Source organism: Rattus norvegicus, chromosome X, assembly GCF_036323735.1.
Source record: "Rattus norvegicus strain BN/NHsdMcwi chromosome X, GRCr8, whole genome shotgun sequence".
In the NCBI taxonomy this organism is placed as follows: domain Eukaryota; kingdom Metazoa; phylum Chordata; class Mammalia; order Rodentia; family Muridae; genus Rattus; species Rattus norvegicus.
Window position 1 is genome coordinate 104,109,399 of NC_086039.1, and position 25,044 is coordinate 104,134,442.

The 25,044-nt window shown below is 41.7% G+C and overlaps 2 pseudogenes; one reads left to right on the forward strand and one right to left on the reverse strand.

Moving 5' to 3' along the window:
• Nucleotides 1-225: 225 nt before the first annotated feature.
• Nucleotides 226-6,155, reverse strand: LOC134484199 (presenilin-associated rhomboid-like protein, mitochondrial; annotated as a pseudogene).
• An 84-nt stretch (nucleotides 6,156-6,239) lies between these two features.
• Parl-ps6 (presenilin associated, rhomboid-like, pseudogene 6) lies at nucleotides 6,240-7,300 on the forward strand (annotated as a pseudogene).
• The last annotated feature ends 17,744 nt before the right edge of the window (nucleotides 7,301-25,044 follow it).

The following is a 25,044-nucleotide window of genomic DNA, read 5'->3' on the forward strand; positions in this document are numbered from 1 at the left end:
CAAGTTTACAGCCACTGTCTGTCTTGTATTTAAGGCGAGTGCCTTTGTTCCCCGGTCCCCCGTATCAAGAATGAGGTGTTCCTGCAATAAAGGCTGTTAGGAAGAGCCCAACGGTGTCGCGTATTCCTTGCTGGTCGATGTGGGTGCTTCACAGGAGCCTCAGCCATTTCCTTCATTGTTGCAGCTTCCAAGGGAGGATAATATCCCCGGCTAAGCATGAGGAGCTCAGTAGGCTCGTGCCAGGTTCTTCTCTTCACTCCTTCCCTTCCCTTCATTGCTTCCTGGCTTCGGAGGAAGAGTCACATTAAGCAGGGTTCAGGGTGAGGAGAATGGACTTCAGCAATGTCGGCCTATTCTCCTGGAAGGGAGCTCACAGCCTGGAACTGAGCAGATGCAGTGTTTACATATGGTTTCTTAGTGGCATACATCTTATAAGGTGGAGATTTCCAGGGTGATGATTGGTGAGATTTCAAGTCCTGACCTTGGGGAAGCTCAGCAATTGGTAGGTTTTCTTGTTCATGGATAGTTGAGTTCTCATGCTTGGGGACTGGTCGCTTTTATTTCAGATTTTTCACCAAAAATTAGCAAAATCTGGGATAGGTCCTGTTGAGAGGCTGCAGATAATTGTGACATTTACAGAGGCTCGAAAAGCTGTTATGATAGTTAGGGAGGCCGCCTGATGCTCCTCAAGCAGGAACCTGGCGCTTTCCTGTCTTGAGGGTTTACAACGTTTATAAAGTAAACAAAGTTTACAATTCGAGACCAGGACAGGGTAGCCTTTCCTGCTCCATGAGTAGAGTAAATAACCAACAGTTCCCCTTTACATAAAACGTTGGTTATAGTAGTACGCTGAGAAATTGAGCATAAATCTTATTTTTTTCTTTGCTTGTAAGTTCTTTGAAGTTTGAACACTGAATACACAAACACTTGAAATAGGATGAGTAGGAAAGGGAAGTGAAATTTGAATTTCATATGAATTTAATCTTAAATTTGAATGGCTGCCTGTAGCTATGCAGTGCCACAGGACTACATAGCATCTGGTCTACAGGTTTTTTTTTAATATCTTAATCACTTCACTTATCAATAAACTGAAGATCACATAAAAACAAAGTATAAACTGTAGTGAACAGAATGATTCTAGTTTTGCCGTGAAAGAATAATTGTAAAAACATTCACACACACACACACACACACACACACACACACTCAGAAGGCTATGTGCACATGCACACACAGGTGAACACACATAAAAACAAAGTATAAACTGTCCTGAACAGAATGATTCTAGTTTTTGCCGTGAAAGAATAATTGTAAAACAGTTCACACACACACACACACACACACACACACACACACACACACACACACACACACACACACACACGGTTGCTCTGCAGAGCCACAGGGGAGCATAATACAGCACAACGCAAATGATGGACAGAGAATGATGTTGTCTGACAGGGAGGGATAAGGGTAGCCCTACCATAGCCTTCTGGAGAGGGGTTGGAATGTTTCAAAAAGCAACTAAAAGCGACAGAACAAAATCCAAGCATGAATACTATATTCTATACAAATCACCCCTGTATATATACATTTTGACCTGCACATTTACACTAAGCAGAGGTGAAATGAGTTGTTGAGCACTAGCTTTGCGGTCATTCATAAAGGGAACTTTACTAGGACACCTGTGAAACTCACAAAGGCAGGAGAAGTCCATTCACTGGGGGATATTTGCTACTCTGTAAAACATCAGACTTGTCATGAATATTTAAGAATATAGATTTGCTTCCACCCCGTGGCTGTAATGGGAACTGCATCTGTGCGAGTCTGGCCAGATGGAGGGGGAGAACACAGGCTGGGAATCTGAGATTGGAACCCAATCCTGGTCTGAGCTGAATATAAAGAATAGACACGAGGGAGCGACAGAAGCTTGTATGAGTCTAAATATGAACGCACACATGCATGCACACACAGAGCTCCTAGGGGTAAGCCCACGTTTCCATGTAATTAATTTGCTCCATGGAAGTGACCACAATCTACACAGTCAGTGTGTATAGAAGATAAATACACGAACATCCTCTATCAAGTGTGTGTGTGTGTGTGTGTGTGTGTGTGTGTGTGCCACACATCCTGCCACAAATCCCTATATAAGTTGATTCACATTGATCCTTTACAGCACATCCATCCTTTATCTGTGTGATAAAGTCACTGTCTCACATAGGAAATACCGAACAGTAATGTGTCTGATATCCCAAGATGCTTCATCCCATGGCACCACAGCTCCACAGAAGGAAGGGAAGAGAGAAGGAACTGACTTACCTATCATGTCCCAATTGCTCTGGTAACATGCTGTCAGGACTGATTCCACGTGACTCTTGTTATGGTCTGGAGCTGGTGTGGATGGCGCGTCCACAGATTTCTCTCATGTCTACTCAATGATAACTTGATCAAGAAAGAAACAAAGAAACTCAAGATTTAAACTTTAATTAAAATGAAGGTACAACATGCCAAAATATATGGGACACAAGGAAAGTAGTGGAAAGAGGAAAATTCATGGCTCTGAGTGCCTCCAGAAAGAAACGGGAGAGTATACAATAGTGGTTTGACAGCACACCCAAAATCTCTAGAACAAAAAAAGCAAATACACCCAAGAGTAGTAGAGGGCAAGAAATAATCAAACTCAGGGCTGAAATCAACCATGTAGAAACAAAAAGAACAAGATAGAACAATCGTTAGCCAAACTAACCAGAGGGCACAGAAAGAGTATCCAAATTACCAAAATAAGAAATGAAAAGAAAGACTTAACAACTAAATCTGAGAAAAATTTTTAAAAAATCATCAGATCCTACTGCAAAAGCTTATACTCAACAAAACTAGAAAATCTGGAGGAAATGGACAATTATCTAGATAGATACCAGGTTCCAAAGTTAAATCCAGATTAGACAAACCACATAACCATTTCCATAACACCTCAAGAAATAGAAGAAGTTACTAAAAGTCTCCCAACCAAAGAGACCCCAGGACTAGATGGGTTTAGTGCAGAATTCTATCATAACTTCATAGAAGCAAATTTCCTGAACAAAACACCAATGGCTTATGCTCTAAGATCAAGAATCGACAAATGGGATCTCATAAAACTGCAAAGCATCTGTAAGGCAAAGGACACTGTGGTTAGGACAATATGGCAACCAACAGATTGGGAAAAGATCTTTACCAATCCTACATCCGATAGAGGGTTAATATGCATAACATATAAAGAATTGAAGAAGTTACACTCCAAAGAGCCAAATAACCATAATAAAAATGGGGTACAGAGCTAAACAAAGAATTCTCAGTTTACAAATATCAAATGACTGAGAAGCACCTAAAGAAATGTTTAAAATCCGTAGTCATCAGGGAAATGCAAATCAAAATAACCCTGAGATCCACCTCACTCCAATTAGAATCGCCAAGATCAAAAACTCAGGTAACAGCAGATGCTGGCAAGAATGTGGAGAAAAAGGAACACTCCTCCATTGTTGGTGGGATTGCAAACTGGTACAACCACTCTGGAAATCAGTCTGGAGGTTCCTCAGAAAATTGGACATTAAAGTACTTGAGGGCCCAGCTATAAATCTCTGGGGCATATACCCAAAAGATGCTCCAACATACAACAAAGACACATGCTCCACTATGTTCATAGCAGACGTATTTATAAAAGCCAGGAGCTGGAAAGAACCCAGATGCCCTTCAACAGAGGAATGGATACAGAAAATGTGTTACATCTACACAATGGAGTACTACTCAGCTATCAAAAACAATGACTTCATGAAATGCATAGGCAAATGATGGAACTAGACAGTATCATCCTGAGTGAGGTAATCCAATCACAGAAAAGCACACATGTTATGAAGTCACTGATAAGTGGATTTTAGCCCAAAACTCAAATTACCCAAAATACAATCCACAGACCACATGAAGCTCAAGAAGAAATATGACCAAAGTGCAGATGATTCACTCCTTCTTAAAAGGGGGAACAAAAATATTCATAGGAGGGGAGGTGGAGGCAAAGTTTATAGCAGAGATCGAAGAAATGGCCATTCACACCCGACCCCACATGTGGCCCATATATATGCAGTCACCAAAACTAGTTAAGATGGATGAACCAAAGACGTGCAGGCCGACAGGAACCGTAGAGAGATGTCTCTTGAGAGACACAACCAGAACATGTCAAATACAGAGGTGAATGCTAGCAGCAAACCATTGAACTGAGAAGAGAGATACCCGTGGGAGGAATTAGAGAAAGGATTGAAAGCGCTAAAGGGACTTGCAACCCCATAAGAACAACAATGCCAACAAACCAGAGCTACCAGGGACTAAACCACTACCCAAAGACTATACACAGACTGACCCAAGGCTCCAAATGCATATGTAGCAGAGAATAGACTTGTTGGGTCACCAGTGGAAGGGGAAGCCCTTGGTCCTGCGAAGGTTGGACCCCCAGTGCAGGGGAACATCGGAGGAGTGGTAAGCTGGCTGGAAGGGAGGGAAACACCTTTATGGGGAAGAGGAAGGGAAGGGGGACAAGGGAGGGCAGAGGGTGTTTAAGGACAGAACACCGGGCAAGGGGATAATTTGAAATGTAAATAAAGAAATATATCGTATAAAAAATTATCCAGCTCAGGAACATCACTGCTGGTTCCAAGACAATGATTACTTTTAAGGCATTGCCTGCCATGAAGGCAAAAACGCGGAGGAAGATGATAAGGAGCCTCCGGTCTGGAATCGTGGTGCAGATTGCAGCAAGAATTGCCATGACTGCTCCCAAGCACCAAGGAAAGGTTCTGATTTTAATGTAGCAACTTTACACACATAACTGACAAAATTGAAAATAACAACTGAACACATGAACATGGGTACAACTTGTTCTTGACCCAGAATGTTCTCGATGCTGGATGAGAAGCTGCACAAAACAGACATATTTGTGCCGTGAGGAATAAGGAGAAATTGTGGACAGAAACTTGGAGACCAAAGGACTTCTGAGGCTGGGTTGTGTGTACAGAATATGTGCATGGTCAGATGCAGGGAATGCAGGGTGTCCATAAGCAGAATGAGAGAGATGTGGTGATTAGGATGCCTGTCACCCGCTTCTGGCCACCACCTAGGCTATTACACCACTTGTGGATCTCCTTTCTGATGTCTACTTTCTTTTGTGGGCGTATGCTGTCCACCCATTAACTTTTATGTCATCAACATTACTCTGTACCCTGGATTTCAGTGATTCAAATAGCTAAATATAGCTGATTCAAATGCACAGCCTGTGACCTCTATAGTGGAATTAAAGCCTTCTGTCGAGTTGGTATAAGCTAGACCTAATGATAAAAAAAAAAAAAACTGTTTCCATCAGAGGCTGGATCAAGGTACTTCTCTTGTATGCTTCTTCACTTGACCCTGCGTTTGATCTTCAAGGTTCTTCCTTCCTCAGAACATTTGTAAATGTACAATGTTGCCTAAGATAAAATTTATACCCAGATTTGGGCAGGCGCAGAGCCTGGGTCTGAGAGAGTTCCTGGTAGGCTCCATAGAAGGGAGGCCCAGAAGACTAAAGGCAACCGTAGACTCGCTGTACCCAACCTCAGAATGCCATCTACCCAATCCCTGCTTCAATATTGCCTGATGTTCCTAATCCTTCAGAAGCACATTCTAATGAATTTAGCACAATGGTCTCAAGTGATGTAGGTCTGCCATGTTTTGCAGAGCACAAAATTTGTTGTGGTTCTTGATCTTGTTTTGTTTGCATTGGAAATCGATTCTTTTCCCATAGAAGTGATGACATAAAAATTGTCGATAATGATATACAAATATGTGATATAAATATCTTCAGGCACTATAAAAAGTAGCTTGAGTCTCTGTCACTTCATATAGGCTGGAAAGAGGTCTGGAGTGAGGCTTTGAGTTGTAGCTCAGTGGTAGAGCGCATACCTTGCAAGTATGTTGTCTCGGGTTCGATTCCCGGCCTCTCCAAGCTTTTTGTTTTTTTTCTCTTCAGGATCAGTTTCTAGACAGGATCTAGAAGACGTGTCGGTAAAGACCTCCGTAGTCTGGGGCGTATGGTCAAAGTGCTCATCTATAACCGTGACAACAATATTCCACTCTAACCTTGAAGACGTTCCCATGGAGACCTCTTAGTCTGGGGAGTACAGCGTGGTCATCGCTCTGGGATTATGTTTCCTCACAGCTTCTGCCTTCATGCTGCTGGCATGGGTATGCTTTCTCGGGTGAACGACGTCAAGGAAGAATGACTTCTGCTTTGAGAGAAATAAGGGAGGATACTGTGTAGGAGAAAAGTCTGTTTCAGGGACAGGATCAAGACACTTTCTTCTATATTGCCCCCCTTGACAGTTTTTTTTTTGTTTTGTTTTGTTTTGTTTTTTTTATCATTAGGTCTAGCTTATATCAACTCGACAGAAGGCTTTAATTCCACTATAGAGGTCACAGGCTGTGTATTTGAATCAGCTATATTTAGCAATTCGAATCACCGAAATCCAGGGTACAGAGTAATGTTGATGACATAAAAGTTAATGGGTGGACAGCATACGCCCACAAAAGAAAGTAGACATCAGAAAGGAGATCCACAAGTGGTGTAATAGTCTAGGTGGTGGCCAGAAGCGGGTGACAGGCATCCTAATCACCACATCTCTCTCATTCTGCTTATGGACACCCTGCATTCCCTGCATCTGACCATGCACATATTCTGTACACACAACCCAGCCTCAGAAGTCCTTTGGTCTCCAAGTTTCTGTCCACAATTTCTCCTTATTCCTCACAGCACAAATATGTCTGTTTTGTGCAGCTTCTCATCCAGCATCGCGAACATTCTGGGTCAAGAACAAGTTGTACCCATGTTCATGTGTTCAGTTGTTATTTTCAATTCTGTCAGTTATGTGTGTAAAGTTGCCACATTAAAATCAGGACCTTCCCTTGGTGCTTGGGATCAATCATGGCAATTCTTGCTGCAATCTGCACCATGATCCCAGTCTGGAGGCTCCTTATCATCTTCCTCCATGTTTTTGCCTTCATGGTAGGCAATGCCTTAAAAGAAATCATTGTCTTGGATACAGCAGAGAGCATTCAGGGATTTGATAAGTTTTTATTTTGGAGAAGCATCCTTGTGGAGTTCTCTTTGGAATAAGGTATATCATATATTTTCATGACCTCATTTGAAAGAACTAGACAGCCGCTAGTGAAAATCTGGCATAAAATAAGGACTAACGACCCCAAGAAGGGTCTAAGTGAAACAAAAGACTTGCGACAGCTCTGAGTGAAACAAAGGAGACCACTATGATCTGACCCTTGCTGCCTGACAGAGTCTCAGCATTGGCTGTCGCAGTGTTTTTAATGTCCTCAGTGTATGTCTAATTAGCACACTATGACAAAATTGTGACACAGATGAATAAAAGTCTACAAAATAATGTGCTAATGTATTAGCAATATTCTATCAATCTCAGAGCACCAAACGTTCCAGCCAATTTTCTGAACACACATCGATTCTCTTTAAATTGTGCCTTAACTTTCAGGACGGAAATATTGATTTCAAATTTTTGGCAGGGCAGTCATTTTCTTTCACAACTTTTCTGTACTGTATTTATCACTTCGTATATTCTGGGGGTTCCCTTAAATTTACACTTTATTCAATAGAACTTTACTTTTCTCAGGGAAATATCCTAATTCCATTTTTTATCTTTATTAACATGAATATTTCTTATTTACATTTCGATTGTTATTCCCTTTCTTGGATTCCGGGCCAACATCCCCATAACCCCTCCCCATCCCCTTCTATATTGGTGCTCCCCTCCCCATCCTTCCCCATTACCACCCTCCCCCCAACAATCACCAAGGGCTTCCCCTTCCACTGGTGCTCTTACTAGGTTATTCATTGCTACCTATGAGGTTGGAGCCCAGGGTCAGTCCATGTATAGTCTTTGGGTAGTGGCTTAGTCCCTGGAAGCTCTGGTTGGTTGGTATTGTTGTTCATATGGGGTCTGGAGCACCTTCAAGCTCTTCCAGTCCTTTCTCTGATCCTTCAACAGGGGTCCCATTCACAGTTCAGTGGTTTGCTGCTGGCATTCACCTATGTATTTGCTGTATTCTGTCTGTGTCTCTGGGGAGAGATCTACATCCGGCTCCTGTCGGCCTGCACTTCTTTGCTTCATCCATCTTGTCTAATTGGGTGGCTGTATATGTATGGGCCACATGTGGGGCGGGCTCTGAATGGGTATTCCTTCAATCTCTGTTTTAATCTTTCCCTCCCTATTCCCTGCCAAGGGTATTCTTGTTCCCTCTTTTAAAGAAGGAGTGAAGCATTCGCATTTTGATCATCTGCCTTGAGTTTCATGTGTTCTGTGCATCTAGGGTAATTCAAGCATTTGGGCTAATAGCCACTTATCAATGAGTGCATACCATGTGTGTTTTTCTGTGATTGGGTTACCTCACTCAGGATGATATTTTCCAGTTCCATCCATTTGCCTATGAATTTCATAAAGTCATTGCTTTTGATAGCTGAGTAATATTCCATTGTGTAGATGTACCACATTTTCTGTATCCATTCCTCTGTTGAAGGGCATCTGGGTTCTTTCCAGCTTCTGGCTATTATAAATAAGGCTGCGATGAACATAGTGGAGCACGTGTCTTTTTTTGTATGTTGGGGCATCTTTTGGGTATATGCCCAAGAGAGGTATAGCTGGGTCCTCAGGTAGTTCAATGTCCAATTTTCTGAGGAACATCCAGACTGATTTCTAGAATGGTTGTACCAGTCTGCAATCCCACCAACAATGGAGGAGTGTTCCTCTTTCTCCACATCCTCGCCAGCATCTGCTGTCACCTGAGTTTTTGATCTTAGCCATTCTCACTGTTGTGAGGTGAAATCTCAGGGTTGTTTTGAGTTGCATTTCCCTTATGACTAAAGATTTTGAACATTTCTTTAGGTGTTTCTTAGCCATTCGACATTCCTCAGCTGTGAAATCTTTGTTTAGCTCTGAACCCCATTTTTTAATAGGGTTATTTGTCTCCCTGCGGTCTAACTTCTTGAGTTCTTTGTATATTTTGGACATAAGCTCTCTATCTGTTGTAGCATTGGTAAAGATCTTTTCCCAATCTGTTGGTTGCCGTTTTGTCCTAACTACACTGTCCTTTGCCTTACAGAAGCTTTGCAGTTTTATGAGATCCCATTTGTCGATTCTTGATCTTAGAGCATAAGCCATTGGTGTTTTGTTCAGGAAATTTTTTCCAGTGAACATGTGGTCGAGTTGCTTCCCCAATATTTCTTCTATTACTTTGAGTATATTTGGTTTGATGTGGAGGTCCTTGATCCACCTGGACTTAAGCTTTGTACAGGGTGATAAGCATGGATTGATCTGCATTTTTCTACATGTTGACCTCCAGTTGAACCAGCACCATTTGCTGAAAATGCTATCTTTTTTCCATTGAATGGTTTTGGCTCCTTTGTGAAAAATCAAGTGACCATAGGTGTGTGGGTTCATTTCAAGGCCTTCAATTCTATTCCATTGGTCTATCTGTCTGTCTCTGTACCAATACCATGCAGTTTTTATCGCTATTGCTCTGTAACACTGCTTGAGTACAGGGATAGTGATTCTGCTGAATTCCTTTTATTGTTGAGGATAGTTTTAGCTATCCTGGGTTTTTTGTTATTCCAGATGAATTTGCAAATTGTTCTGTCTAACTCTTTGAAGAATTGGATTGGTATTTTGATGGGGATTGCATTGAATGTGTAGATCGCTTTTGGTAAAATGGCCATTTTTACTATATTAATCCTGCCAATCCATGAGCATGGGAGATCTTTCCATTTTCTGAGGTCTTCTTCAATTTCTTTCTTCAGAGGCTTGAAGTTCTTATTGTACAGATCTTTTACTTGCTTGGTTAAAGTCACACCAAGGTACTTTACATTATTTGGGTCTGTTATGAAGGGTGTCGTTTCCCTAATTTCTTTCTCGGCTTGTTTCTCTTTTGTGTAGAGGAAGGCTACTGATTTATTTGAGTTAATTTTATACCCATCCACTTTGCTGAAGTTGTTTATCAGCTTTAGTAGTTCTCTGGTGGAACTTTTGGGATCACTTAAATATACTATCATGTCATCTGCAAAAAGTGATATTTTGACTTCTTCTTTTCTGATCTGTATCCCCTTGACCTCCTTTTGTTGTCTGATTGCTCTGGCTAGAACTTCAAGAACTATATTGAATAAGTAGGGAGAGAGTGGGCAGCCTTGTCTAGTCCCTGATTTTAGTGGGATTGCTTCAAGTTTCTCTCCATTTAGTTTAATGTTAGCAACTGGTTTGCTGTATATGGCTTTTACTATGTTTAGGTATGGGCCTTGAATTCCTATTCTCTCCAGGACTTTTATCATGAAGGGGTGTTGAATTTTGTCAAATGCTTTCTCAGCATCTAATGAAATGATCATGTGGTTTTGTTCTTTCAGTTTGTTTATATAATGGATCACGTTGATGGTTTTCTGTATATTAAACCATCCCTGCATGCCTGGGATGAAGCCTACTTGATTATGGTGGATGATTCTTTTGATGTGCTCGTGGATTCGGTTTGCCAGAATTTTATTGAGTATTTTTGCATCGATATTCATAAGGGAAATGGTCTGAAGTTCTCTTTCTTTGTTGGGTCTTTGTGTGGTTTAGGTATAAGAGTAATTGTGGCTTCATAGAAGGAATTCGGTAGTGATCCATCTGTTTCAATTTTGTGGAATAGTTTGGATAATGTTGGTATGATGTCTTCTATGAAGTTTGGATAGAATTCTGCACTAAAACCGTCTGGACCTGGGCTCCTTTTGTTTGGGAGACCTTTAATGACTGCTTCTATTTCCTTAGGAGTTATGGGGTTGTTTAACTGGTTTATCTGTTCCTGATTTAACTTCGGTACCTGGTATCTGTCTAGGAAATTGTCCATTTCCTGTAGATTTTCAAGTTTTGTTGAATATAGGCTTTTATAGTAAGATCTGATGATTTTTTGAATTTCCTCTGAATCTGTAGTTATGTCTCCCTTTTCATTTCTGATTTTGTTAATTTGGACACACTCTCTGTGTCCTCTCGTTAGTCTGGCTAAGGGTTCATCTATCTTGTTGATTTTCTCAAAGAACCAACTTTTGGTTCTGTTGATTCTTTCTATGTTCCTTTTTGTTTCTACTTGGTTGATTTCAGCTCTGAGTTTGATTATTTCCTGCCTTCTACTCCTCCTGGGTGTATTTGCTTCTTTTTGTTCTAGAGCTTTTAGGTGTGCTGTCAAGCTGCTGACATATGCTCTTTCCTGTTTCTTTCTGCAGGCACTCAGCGCTATGAGTTTTCCTATTAGCACAGCTTTCATTGTGTCCCATAAGTTTGGGTATGTTGTACCTTCATTTTCATTAAATTCTAAGAAGTCTTTAATTTCTTTCTTTATTTCTTCCTTGACCAGGTTATCGCTGAGTAGAGCATTGTTCAACTTCCACGTATATGTCGGCGTTTTTCCCTTATTGTTATTGAAGACCAGCTTTAGGCCGTGGTGGTCTGATAGCAGGCATGGGATTATTCCTATCTTTCTGTACCGGTTGAGGCCTGTTTTTTGACCAATTATATGGTCAATTTTGGAGAAATTACCATGAGGAGCTGAGAAGAATGTATATCCTTTTGCTTTAGGATAGAATGTTCTATAAATATCTGTTAAGTCCATTTGGCTCATGACTTCTCTTAGTCTGTCTATGTCTCTGTTTAATTTCTGTTTCCATGATCTGTCCATTGATGAGAGTGGGGTGTTGAAATCTCCTACTATTATTGTGTGAGGTGCAGTGTGTGTTTTGAGCTTTAGTAACGTTTCTTTTACGTATGTAGTTGCCCTTGTATTTGGGGCATAGATATTTAGGATTGAGAGTTCATCTTGATGGATTTTTCCTTTGATGAATATGAAATGTCCTTCCTTATCTTTTTTGATGACTTTTAGTTGAAAATTGATTTTATTTGATATTAGAATGGCTACTCCAGCTTGCTTCTTCCGACCATTTATTTGGAAAGTTGTTTTCCACCTTTCACTCTGAGGTAGTGTCTGTCTTTGTCTCTGAGGTGTGTTTCCTGTAGGCAGCAGAATGCAGGGTCCTCATTGCGTGTCCAGTTTGTTAATCTATGTTTTTTTTTTGGGGAGTTGAGGCCATTGATGTTGAGAGATATTAAGGAATAGTGATCATTGCTTCCTGTTATATTCATATTTGGATATGAGGTTATGTTTGTGTGCTTTTCTTCTCTTTTTTTGGTTGCCAAGACGATTAGTTTCTTGCTTCTTTTAGGGTATAGCTTGCCTCCTTATGTTGGGCTTTACCCTTTATTATCCTTTGTAGTGCTGGATTTGTAGAAAGATATTGTGTAAATTTGGTTTAGTCATGGAATATCTTGGTTTCTCCATCTATGTTAATTCAGAGTTTTGCAGGATACAGTAACCTGAGCTGGCAGTTGTGTTCTCTTAGGGTCTGTGTGAACTCTGTCCAGGATCTTCTGACTTTCATAGTTTCTGGCAAAAAGTCTGGTGTGATTCTGATAGGTCTGCCTTTATATGTTACTTGACCTTTTTCCCTTACTGCTTTTAATATTCTTTCTTTATTTTGTGCATTTGATGTTTTGATTGTTATGTGATGGGAGGAGTTTCTTTTCTGGTCCAATCCATTTGGAGTTCTGTAGACTTCTTGTAGGCTTATGGGTATCTCTTTCTTTAGGTTAGGGAAGTTTTCTTCTATGATTTTGTTGAAGATATTTACTGGTCCTTTGAGCTGGGAGTCTTCACTCTCTTCTATACCTATTATCCTTAGTTTGATCTCCTCATTGAGTCCTGGATTTCCTGTATGTTTTGGACCAGTAGCTTTTTCTGCTTTACATTATCTTTGACAGTTGAGTCGATGATTTCTATGGAATCTTCTGCTCCAGAGATTCTCTCTTCTATCTCTTGTATTCTGTTGGTGAAGCTTGTATGTACGGCTCCTTGTATTTTCTTTTGGTTTTCTATATCCAGGGTTGTTTCCATGTGTTCTTTCTTGATTGCTTCTATTTCCATTTTCAATTCCTTCAACTGTTTGATTGTGTTTTCCTGGAATTCTTTCAGGGATTTTTGTGATTCCTCTCTGTAGTCTTCTACTTGTTTATTTATGTTTTCCTGTGTTTCTCTAAGGAAGTTCTTCACGTCTTTCTTGAAGTCCTCCAGCATCATGATCAAATATGATTTTGAAACTAGATCTTGCTTTTCTGGTGTGTTTGGATATTCAGTGTTTGCTTTGGTGGGAGAATTGGGCTCTGATGATGCCATGTAGTCTTGGTTTCTGTTGCTTGGATTCCTGCGTTTGCCTCTCGCTATCAGATTATCTCTAGTGTTACTTTGTTCTTCTATTTCTGACAGTGGCTAGACTGTCCTATAAGCCTGTGTGTCAGGGCTGCTGTAGACCTGTTTTCCTGTTTTCTTTCAGCCAGTTATGGGAACAGAGTGTTCTGCTTTCGGGTGGGTAGTTTTTCCTATCTACAGGTCTTCAGCTGTTCCTGTGGGCCTGTGTCCTGAACTCAATAGGCAGGTCGCTTGCAGTAGGAACGTTTGTCTTACCTGATGTCCTGAGGCTCAAGTTTGCTCGTGGGGTGTTTCTTATGAGCTCTCCGTGGGGGCAGCAACCAGGAAGATCTTCACTGCCCTTTCCAGGAGCTTTCGTGCACCAGGGGTCAAGATGGTGTTTGGTGTTTTCCTCTGGAGTCAGAGATGTGGGCAGAGTGCAGTCTTTTCTGGTTTCCCAGGTGTGTCTGCCTCTCTGAAGGTTTAGCTCTCCCTCCCACGGGATTTGGGTGCAGAGAACTCTTTATCTGGTCGTTCCCTTCAGGTTCAGGCGGTGTCTCAGATGCAGCGGACCTGCTGCTCCTGGGCCGTCCTCTATGGGAACCCAGAAGCTGTATACAGTTTCCTCTTGGGCCAGGGATGTGGGCAGGGGTGGGCAGTGTTGGTGGTCTCTTCCGCTCTGCAGTCTCAGGAGTGCCCACCTTTCCAGGCGGTGAGGTCTCTCTCCCACGGGGTTTGGGAGCAGAGAGCTGCTGCGGGCGGGGATCCACGGGTTTGGGATTCCCGCTAAATACCGGAAGTGTCGGTCCTAGCGGAATTTTGCCTCTGTGTGTCCTGAGTTCACCAGGCAGGTCTCTTGGAGCAGGAAGGTTTGTCTTACCTGTGGTCCCGAGGCTCAAGTTTGCTCGGGGGTTTTGATTACGAGCTCTCCATGGCAGCCGCAACCAGGAAGATCATTGAAAACTTTTGACATTTAGTTCCCACATGCATGATCTCTACTAAAAGTTTATTCCCAGATATATTAAATGTGTGTGTGTGTGTGTGTGTGTGTGTGTGTGTGTGTGTGTCTGTGTGTGTGATTCCTTACACTAAATATATCTGCAAGAACAATAAAAAGGGACAAATGCATGGAATTACACATTTTAAAAAAATGGCTGACTGATGCATTAAAAATTAATTTTGAATTTCCTTGTCCTTCACAAGGTCTAAATTAATGCAGCTCATTCAAACATCAGAATTAAATCACATATAAAATGTTCATCGTTAGCTATTAGAAGCATAAAATTAGAACAGAGTAAACATGTATATTGATGTTTATGTATAAAATGGTGCATACGCCATTGAGGGCCCCTTAGGGTTTGCTGTTGTGGTAAGTAATTTTTTAAAGAAAGAGAGTTCATAAACCCACACTATGGTCTGTAGGGGTGGGCCACATGGCATCTGTAAGGTATTTTAATCTTAATCAGCAGAACACCTCAATCAGACTAGCTGAGTTTGCAATATCAGCAGCAGCCGCCCTCTTGTGACTGTCTGCTGTGAACTCTGTTCACAGTCCCAGCATCTGCCCCCTGTGGTTATAGTGACAATTCCCAGTATCCCAGTAAAATCAAAACTCGATAAGCTTGTAATTTGTCAATCAGATTCACATGAGTAAATTCTCACCCCGCAAATCCTCCACACAAGAAATAGTTAACCAATTAACATCGATATACACTGCCCACCTATAGGACAAATGTCCTATAAAAGCCCATCATAACAACCTGTGGCCCTTTAAGGTCACACAGATCTAGGTTGTCCTTCTCTGCATCCATCTTGGTTCATCTTCTCCACTCTCCTCTCTGTCGCTCCTCTCTCCAAAACTCTGTGTCCGCCTTACTTTGTCACTGCCCAATCACAGGCCTTGCCTTATCTTGTGCTTTCCTTCACCTGCATGTAGACAACAATCCACATCTCACTCTTTCTGTCTAATTGAAAAGAGAACTTCCTCTCAAATATAAATTGAACACAGCTATCGCCATTCTGTAATTAAAAGTATAAGATACACTGAACACCCAGTCCATCATCCTTGTCAATTAAACAATGCATTCCCTTATCAATCTTAGCTTAAGAAAGCCTCTTCATGTCCCATAGTCTTTCTTCCATCTCTTCCATAAGACTCTTTGAGCTTCTCTTGTATTTATTAAAAGGGGTTATTTATGTCCCTCTTAAAGTCCTTTATCATCATGAGATATGATTTTAAATCAGACTCTTGCTTTTCTGGTGTGTTAGGTTATCCAGGGCTTGCTGTGGTGGGAGAACTGGGTTCTAACGATGCCATGTAGGCTTGATTTCTGTTACTTATGATCTTGTGCTCACCGCTCGCCATCTGGCTATCTCTGGTGTTATTCGGACTTGCTGTTTCTGACTGGAGCTTGTCTCTGATGTGAGCCTGTGAGCCTGTGATCTTAGATGTGTCAGCACTTGTGAGACACCAGCTCTCTCCGGGTGGGATTGAGTTGTGCATAGTTGTGACATAGGGTCAGCTCCTGGACACAGATGGAAACCAGAAAGATCCTGTCCCTGGCTGCCCTGTGGTTCCTGTGTCCCAGTCCTAAAAGAACATACATGGTATGTACTCACTGATAAGTGTACATTAGGAAAAAAGCTCAGAATACCTACGATATAACTTGCAGACCACATGAAGCTCAAGAAGACAGAAGACCAAAGTGTGGATGCTTCAGTCGTACGTAGAAAGGGGAACAAAATATTGATGGGAGGGACACTGTGGGAGGGACTTGGGAAGAAAGCAGGAGGGGCGAGGAAAAAAGGGGAGGGATCAGGTTAGAAAGGAGACTGGATAGATATATAGAGGGTTAGGAAATTGAACAGAAGTGTGGAGAAATGGAGGACAGGGGATCTGGGGACAGCCACCATAAAGTCTCACATGGCAGGAGAGCAAGAGACTCCCAGGACCCAAAGGGGATGAAATTAGCTGAAATACTAAACAAAGGGGAGAGAGAACCTGTAGAGACCATTTCCATAGGTTAGGCAAGGTTCCTGGTTGAGGGATGGGACCACACACCCTTCTCAAAAATTTTAACCCAGAATTGCTCCTGTCTAAAGGAAATACAGGTACAAAGAGTGGAGCAGAGACTGAAGGAAAGGCCATTCCAGAGACTGCTCCACCTAAGAATCCATTCCCTATGCAGACAGCAAATCCAGACGCTATTGCTAATGCCAAAAAATGCTTTCTGACAAGATCCTGATATAGCTCTTTCTAAGAAGATCTGTCAGAGCCTTACTGATACAGATGAGGATGCTTGCAGCCAGCCATCAGACTGAGCGCAGGGTCTCGAATGGAGGAGTTAGAGAAAGGACTGAAGGAGATGAAGGGGTTTTCAATGGTCCAAGAAGAACAAAAATGTCAACCACCCAGAACCCCAAAGCTCCAGGGACTAATCTGCCAAACAGAGCACACATGGAATGACCCATGGCTCCAGCCACATATGTAAAATAGCATGGCCTTATCTGGCATCAGTGAGAGGAGAGGCTGTTGGCCCTGAGGAGGCTTGATGCCCCAGCATAGTGGAATTCCAGGACAGTAAGAGGGAGTGGTTGCAGAGCACCCTCATAGAAGGAAGAATGAGGTCATAAGATAGGGGGTTTCCAGAGGTGAAACCTGTAAGGGAAATAATATTTGAAATGTAAACAAATAAAGTAACCAATAAAAATTTAAAAAGTATTGGGTAAAATCTGTATTCCAGTTAGCCTGGAATACACGTTATATACAGTATACTACAGCAGCAGAAAGAAGAGATACCCTGCCTCTAAAGAACGTTGGAGGAGAGAACGTAATATCATCCTCTGACCTACACACTTGTACTAGAGCACTTGCATGCATGTACTCATGCTAGCACACACTCACACAAGCACACACTCACTCAGGCACACACGCCCATGTGTGCACAAAAAATCAGTACAGCTATTACTGCACATCTGTACATTTAAATAAGTGTCTGTATGTTGGGGCGTGTGTGCTTGCACGTGTGTGGGAAGAGTCTGTGAGATGAAGAGAGATGAGGCAAGGGCACAGCCTCCATTTGACTGAATGTAGACAGGCTTCGCCATCCCTGTACCTCGTGTGCTTCCACTGTCTCTTCCTTGTGCACGCCTTCTTATTACTCTGTCTCCTACGGTAACATGAGAGAAATCTGTGGACTCGCCATCCACACCAGCTCCAGACCATAACAAGAGTCACGTGGAATCAGTCCTGACAGCATGTTACCAGAGCAATTGGGACATGATAGGTAAGTCAGTTCCTTCTCTCTTCCCTTCCTTCTGTGGAGCTGTGGTGCCATGGGATGAAGCATCTTGGGATATCAGACACATTACTGTTCCGTATTTCCTATGTGAGACAGTGACTTTATCACACAGATAAAGGATGGATGTGCTGTTAAGGATCAATGTGAATCAACTTATATAGGGATGTGTGGCAGGATGTGTGGCACACACAAACACACACACACACACACACTTGATAGAGGATGTTTGTGTATATATCTTCTATACACACTGACTGTGTAGATTGTGGTCACTTCCATGGAGCAAATTAATTACATGGAAATGTGGGCTTACCCCTAGGAGCTCTGTGTGTGCATGCATGTGTGCGTTCATATTTAGACTCATACAAGCTTCTGTCGCTCCCTCGTGTCTATTCTTTATATTCAGCTCAGACCAGGATTGGGTTCCAATCTCAGATTCCCAGCCTGTGTTCTCCCCCTCCATCTGGCCAGACTCGCACAGATGCAGTTCCCATTACAGCCACGGGGTGGAAGCAAATCTATATTCTTAAATATTCATGACAAGTCTGATGTTTTACAGAGTAGCAAATATCCCCCAGTGAATGGCTTCTCCTGCCTTTGTGAGTTTCACAGGTGTCCTAGTAAAGTTCCCTTTATGAATGACCGCAAAGCTAGTGCTCAACAACTCATTTCACCTCTGCTTAGTGTAAATGTGCAGGTCAAAATGTATATATACAGGGGTGATTTGTATAGAATATAGTATTCATGCTTGGATTTTGTTCTGTCGCTTTTAGTTGCTTTTTGAAACATTCCAACCCCTCTCCAGAAGGCTATGGTAGGGCTACCCTTATCCCTCCCTGTCAGACAACATCATTCTCTGTCCATCATTTGCATTGTGCTGTATTATGCTCCCCTGTGGCTCTGCAGAGCAACCGTGTGTGTGTGTGTGTGTGTGTGTGTGTGTGTGTGTGTGTGTGTGTGTGTGAACTGTTTTACAATTATTCTTTCACGGCAAAACTAGAATCATTCTGTTCAGGACAGTTTATACTTTGTTTTTATGTGTGTTCACCTGTGTGTGCATGTGCACATAGCCTTCTGAGTGTGTGTGTGTGTGCTTGTGATTGTGTGTGAGTGTGTGTGTGTGAGTACGTGTGTTTGTGTGTGTAATGCATCTGCATATTAATGGGGGGGAGAGAAAATGTGTGGGCACACATGTGCCAAAGTGCACAAATGAATTTTTGTAAATGTTTATTTGCACTGTGTGAGCCTGTGCATGTTTTCATGTGTGTGTGCGTGAGTGTGTGTGTGTGTGTGTGTGTGTGTTTGTGTGTGTTCATTGCATGTAGATGTTGACATTCAGGTGAAGGCCACAAGTATTCATTAGGAGACTTAATCTATTACTTTCTGATTTACTCATTTGAGCAAACATCTCTCACAAACCTGAAAAATGACTGGAAGACAAATGGTCCCACCCAGTCACCATCTCCAAGACATGTGCCTATAATTTCATGTGTCTCTATAGCCAGCATTTTGATTTGAAATACATTGTGGAACGGATAATCCTAGAGTACAGGAACTGTTTAGGAAACTAGTTAGGTGCAGGCTTTCATGATCGTGAGCAAAGTGATGCTCATGTCAGGAACGTATATTTGGTATAGTATATGCCTCAGACACTGTCAATAGGGCAACACAATGGCCATTTGCTAAAGACCATCCAGGTGTTATCACGGTGCCCATTTAAAACAATGGATTCATTTAGTTATCAAGTATTTATATGATAAAAGGGAGTTCCATATATCTCAGTAGAGGCAGAAGCCAGGATCTACATGTGTGCATCTATGTGATACCTATATTTATATATGTTTTTATAGGTGATATATATATATATATATGAAATGTGTTCATCATATGCATTGCATTGAAAGCTGAAATCACACTTCTATATATTATTTTGAGATAGGGTCTTACTCTGTAGCCCTAAGTGCTCTAGAACTCATTATGCAGACTGACCTCAAACTTGCAACAGTTCAGTCTCTCTCTCCCAAGTCCTGGGATTGTGAGTTTCCTCAATCACACTTATCTTGAAATCACACTGGTAGGCAATGCCCTACTTCACTATTGTACCAAGTATGTGATTCTCAATTTCACGATTATTATTTAACATGATTTCGGAACTTTAGTATGTGTGCATTTGTATGCATTATTTTATGTGCACTCCGCATTTCTACCACCTCATATCTCAGTATTAGGAAATAAGACTGTTCCTAGTCAAGACACTACGTTTACTAAGAATGTAATACTGGAGACAGCAACACGGCCCAGGCAGCAGTCAAACTTATGTCAAAGGCCTGGGTGTAATAACTAAAACCACAAGAGGGAAGTAGAGCTCTGACTCCCTCAAGTTGTCGCCTTTTCTCTGACCTCTAGCCATGTGCTCTGGCATATGTACACACTGTCCACACTAAAATAAATAGATAGATAGATAAATATATAGATAGATAACAAAATGAATAAATAAATGAATAGATGGATCAATCAATCAATCAGTAAATGCAGTAACTACTCTAAGAGTTAATATTTGGGTGGGAATGAAAGTTGGCGGTAGAGACACCACTTGGCAGACATTTGGAAGGTCTGGGGTCTGATATCCCCCACACAAAAAGAAGTCAATTAAAAAGCAACTGCAAATGATGAGTGTTGCACTATATACTACTTCAAAACAAATGGCCAACAAAGTAGATTTCCTGTGTCTGGGGGAAATTTCTCAGTGTCAGAGCGTAGGTTTTGCATGGGTTAGACCCTAGTTCATTCTCAAGACCCAAAAATTAGTACAGTGATATTCACAGCCCAGTAGAAGATTTTCTGTAACTATGGGTATGAATTATGAACTTAGAAACACAGGGAGAGATCTGAACCCAAATGCCAATATATATGGATCATATTATAATGTATGTGGGGTACCTGGTACGATGGTGCCTGGCACTGCATCTGATGGCCTACAATGTATCCCCAGGACCCACATGACCTAAGCAGAGGAACACTCCTGAAAGTTGCCCTCTGGCATTGACATGTTAAGCAAACATATACATATATGTAAAGAATATAAATAGACATAACTTATTAGAAACAAGACAATCTTATTACCTATTGAAATAGAATATAAAACTAATCCTTTACAAGACATATACCTTATTTAAAGGCATACAAATAATATCTTGAACACTTAAATACAAGCACGTGTACCTAAGTATAAGTAGAAATCAGGGGGGAGTTATGTTAATGTTATAGGGAAAACTAAAATCAAAGTGCAATAAAAGTGTTTGAGCAAACAGTAATGCAGGTCTAAATTCACTAGGAAAATGTTAGCCATTCATGCCTACGTTCGAGTCATGCAACAGAGCATCAAATACAAGAAAGATAAGAAAAAGATATGAGAAGTGATTAAAGATGGTGGATGCAATTAACATGCTTCTCTGAATGCAAAATCAAGTGTGGGGAAATAATTAATTCAACAATGAAAAGACCTGCATAATGTAACCTCAAGGGCAATCCCATAGGAAGTCGTAGAGAACTCCATTGTGATACAAGGTAACAATTTCAATATGGACATGGAACATGAGTGATGACTGACTGACTCCATGTGAGGCTAGTAGATCTTGGACACCAATGAGAATACAAATTAAGATTGTGGAGAATGTGAACATTGACGAAAACAGGCAGTTTATAGTCTGAGGCTGGAGTATTCCTACTATTGTTTTGAGACAAAGTCTCCTGTGCGGTTCTGACAGGCCTGGTTGAAGTCCTAGAGATGCAAGTGTTTCTGCCTCCCATCCGCTGAGGTCTTAATGGCCTGTGCCGCCATGCCTGGCATAATTGAGCTATTTGTGCTCACATGCACTGTATTAATACTTCTTCTGTTGCAGTGATAAAATGGTGCAGTGGACACAAACTAACAGGGAAGCAATTGTCTTGCACTCTGTTTGGTAGGAATAGACATTTTAAAGTAGGGAGGACAAGGAAGGAGGCCGGTGTGTGAGCAAGAGCAGGAACACGACTGAGCACATTTGCATCCACACTCAAGAAGCACAGAGAACACCAGTGCATTGAGGCTATAAATGCCAACGCTCACCCAAGTGATGTACTTGCTCCAGCTCGGTACTCCCTGCTAAAAGTTCCTCCCCTCCAACAGAGCACCACCAAGCCACTATGGTTATGATTTCCATGACTTCAGCATTAAGATAGATGCACTCTGTTTTCCCATGCAAATCCTACAACTTCTTAGAAGAAATTGGAAAGCAAATTAGCACGCTGATTAACCATTTTTATAGAAATAAAAAGGGCCCAAATTATATCATGAAGGAAATGTAGAAACAATGCTACTTGATGTGAAAACAGATTATGAACCTACAGTAGTGAGAGAGTGTGCTACATTGTCAAGATAAACAAGGACCTAGGCATGCTGGGATAAGCCCCAAATCCCAGCATTGGGAATCAGATGGAGGAGAGTCAGGACTTCAATGTCTTCGTTGGTTATATAGTGAGGTCCTGCAAGTGTGGAGTACACCACACCCACCATCTCAAAGAAGCAAAAGACACAAATATCAAAGGAACACACAGAGTCCAGACACATTCTCACAAATACATGGGCGGCTGATTTCTTTAATGGTAGCCCCTAGCCTTGAGCCTCAAGTTCACCTCCCCTTATCTTTCCATGTCTCAGCAGTCCAGGAGACCCTGACCTGCCTTTTCTCTGCCTGCCAGGCAGACTTTATCCCTCTTTTGTTCCCTCTGCTTCAGAGAGGTGGCAAATGGCTCCAGACACTGTATAGACCAGACTGCTACACATGTACGCTCGTCTCGTCGCAGTGTCCTAGGTTTGGGGGTTAAGACCTCTGCCGTGGTGCCTGGTTCCTCGGACAGCAGATGCTCAGGAAACATAATGGAAAGTACAATCAGCACATCTGAGAGTAGGACTTACTGGAGTGTCATCGTGGTTTGGCTGGTAAAGCATTTGTTGCTCTGGAGAAAGGAGAGAATCATCTCCCAAGGATTGTTCTCTGATATCCACATATGGCTGGTTCGCTAATGTCCTTAGTGTCTTATGTTACTGTAACTGATAACTCTAGCTCTTTCTCTAAGACTTAAATTACACTTATTGATGAATGTATGTGGCCAGTAAAGAACAAAGTTTCCCATTATGTTTCCCCGGAACTTTCTCAAACAAAGCCCCTTGAAATGGTAGAAGGAATCGCTGCTCACCTTCTGAGAATTGGTTTTGAAAATGAAGTGTTCCTGACGTGCTCTAGTTTTAAATGTTTGTTTCCTGCCTAATGGCTCCATTAGGAAAGTTGTGGAAACTTAAACAGAACTGTAGGAGAAAGTAGTTCCCTTCAAATTCTTCTGAGGGACTATATTATCCTACAGGGCTCTGAGATTCCTGTAGGCATGTGAGAACGCCTCTCCTCTGACAGACGTTCCCGCTCATATATTATACTGTAGTTGTGTGTGTGTGTGTGTGTGTGTGTGTGTGTGTGTGTGCGCGTGTGTGTGTGTGTACATACATATATACATACATAGATACTCGGGTCAAGGATAGTTGCATCTGTCTTCCCTCCCTCAGAGAAATTCAAGTGCTCACCTCTAGGAACACATAAGCTTGGCTACAGAGAATGCTCCCATCACTACATCACCTAAGTAGACATTTTAACGGAGTCCACAAGGACGTTGGTTTCCATGGCAACCACAACGCTCCAGTTCTCTGTTCAGTAACTAGGAACCTTCCACCCAATCCTCCCTTCTTTTCTCTCCAAGCAGAACTCATTGACCCTTGCTATCTGTCACCTGAGAAAGCCACCCACTAGGGAAACTGCCACCAGCTTGAAAGCAGAGATTCACTCAAGCTCAGAACAAAACAATCCTGGAGGCACATCCACACTGTACTCACCAGACTATTAAAACCTCAGGGAAATAACTGGGTTATTGATGACCATTGTCCTTATGGTCCTAGATGAACGCTTTAACCAGTAATTACCTATGCATATATGCTCTCCCAGCAAAAAATTAAAGCCTGGATATCTTGTGAAGAAACAAAACCAGAACACAAAAAGGACCCCGAGATGCTGGGAATCGAACCCAGGACCGCTTACACGCAAGGCAGTTGCTCTACCGCTGAGCTACATCGTCAAGGGTACCAGTCCTTCCATCACAGTCCATATAAACCTAGGGAGACTCAAGCAACATGGCTACAGCTACAGGGAGCTGGAACACTTTCACAACATGCCGGCATCTGCATCTCTTCACTGCCTGCAATTAATAATTTCAAATCAAGTGCTGCTATGGGATTTCTTTTATGAAAAAAGAAAATATACTCAACAAAAACAAAGTAATAGTATTAAGAAAAAGAAGTCTTTTTTTAAAAAAACAAATTAGAAAAACGTTTATAGAAAAATGACAACAGGTACAAAAAGGTTAGGCCAATGCAAGGAACGCTCTCCAGCTTCAGACCTGCTCACTTCAAACTTACCAATTACCTTAAAAATCCACCCCCTCACTCTATCCCCCACTGACATGAAGAAATGAGTTTTGGGCCTTTCCCTGTTTCTGGTTACTCCCCATAGTTATATAATGGCTTAGTCATGGTTTTGTGAAGTCTTTATTTTTCTGGACTCAGGGTATACTGGCTCGCCTAAGGGTCTCTTGCCTTCCTTTGCTCTGAGTGCCTCCCTCTGTGTGATCCTTTGTGGTCCATACTGGGTGTAAGTCACAGGACCTTGTATATTCTACACAAATGTTCTAAAACTGAGCTACATTTCCACCCTCCCTGTGTAACTTTAACACCAGAGTGAACAGGATTCTCCCTCCCGGTCACCGACATACTTTATGACTCTTTTATGTACCTTATCTATGTCTCATTTTATACATAAAAAGGTAATGTTCATTCCCTCGAGTGTGAAATGGTTCCTCAGTGAGAATGTATGTGTTCTACACACAGCCCTTTATCGGTGTATAAACTTGTATGCAAGCATTTTATTTGACCTAACACTAGGTGTTAGAGTTCGTAACTTTTAACATCTACACCTGATCGGATAAGTAGAGATATTAATATGAGTATTCTATCAACACAAATATTTATGTAATGTTTTGATATCTAGGCTTGCTTCAAATTTAACTCAGATTTACAGTACAGCTGAACAGTACCTGTGTTTTATTTTCTGTATAAATTAAAACTCAAACTTTTAAAAATAAAAGAAATCATAATTCTTCAAAACATGGCAGACCCACAATGAATTGTCAGTATCATGTCAAATTAATAATAATGAGTGACTGCAGGGTATGTCCGGTCTGGCATAGGTTGGGAAGATGGCATTGAGAGTTTGGGTAGAGTGAGGCTGCGGCTGTGGTCATGAATGGGTGCCTCCAGTGGGCTTCG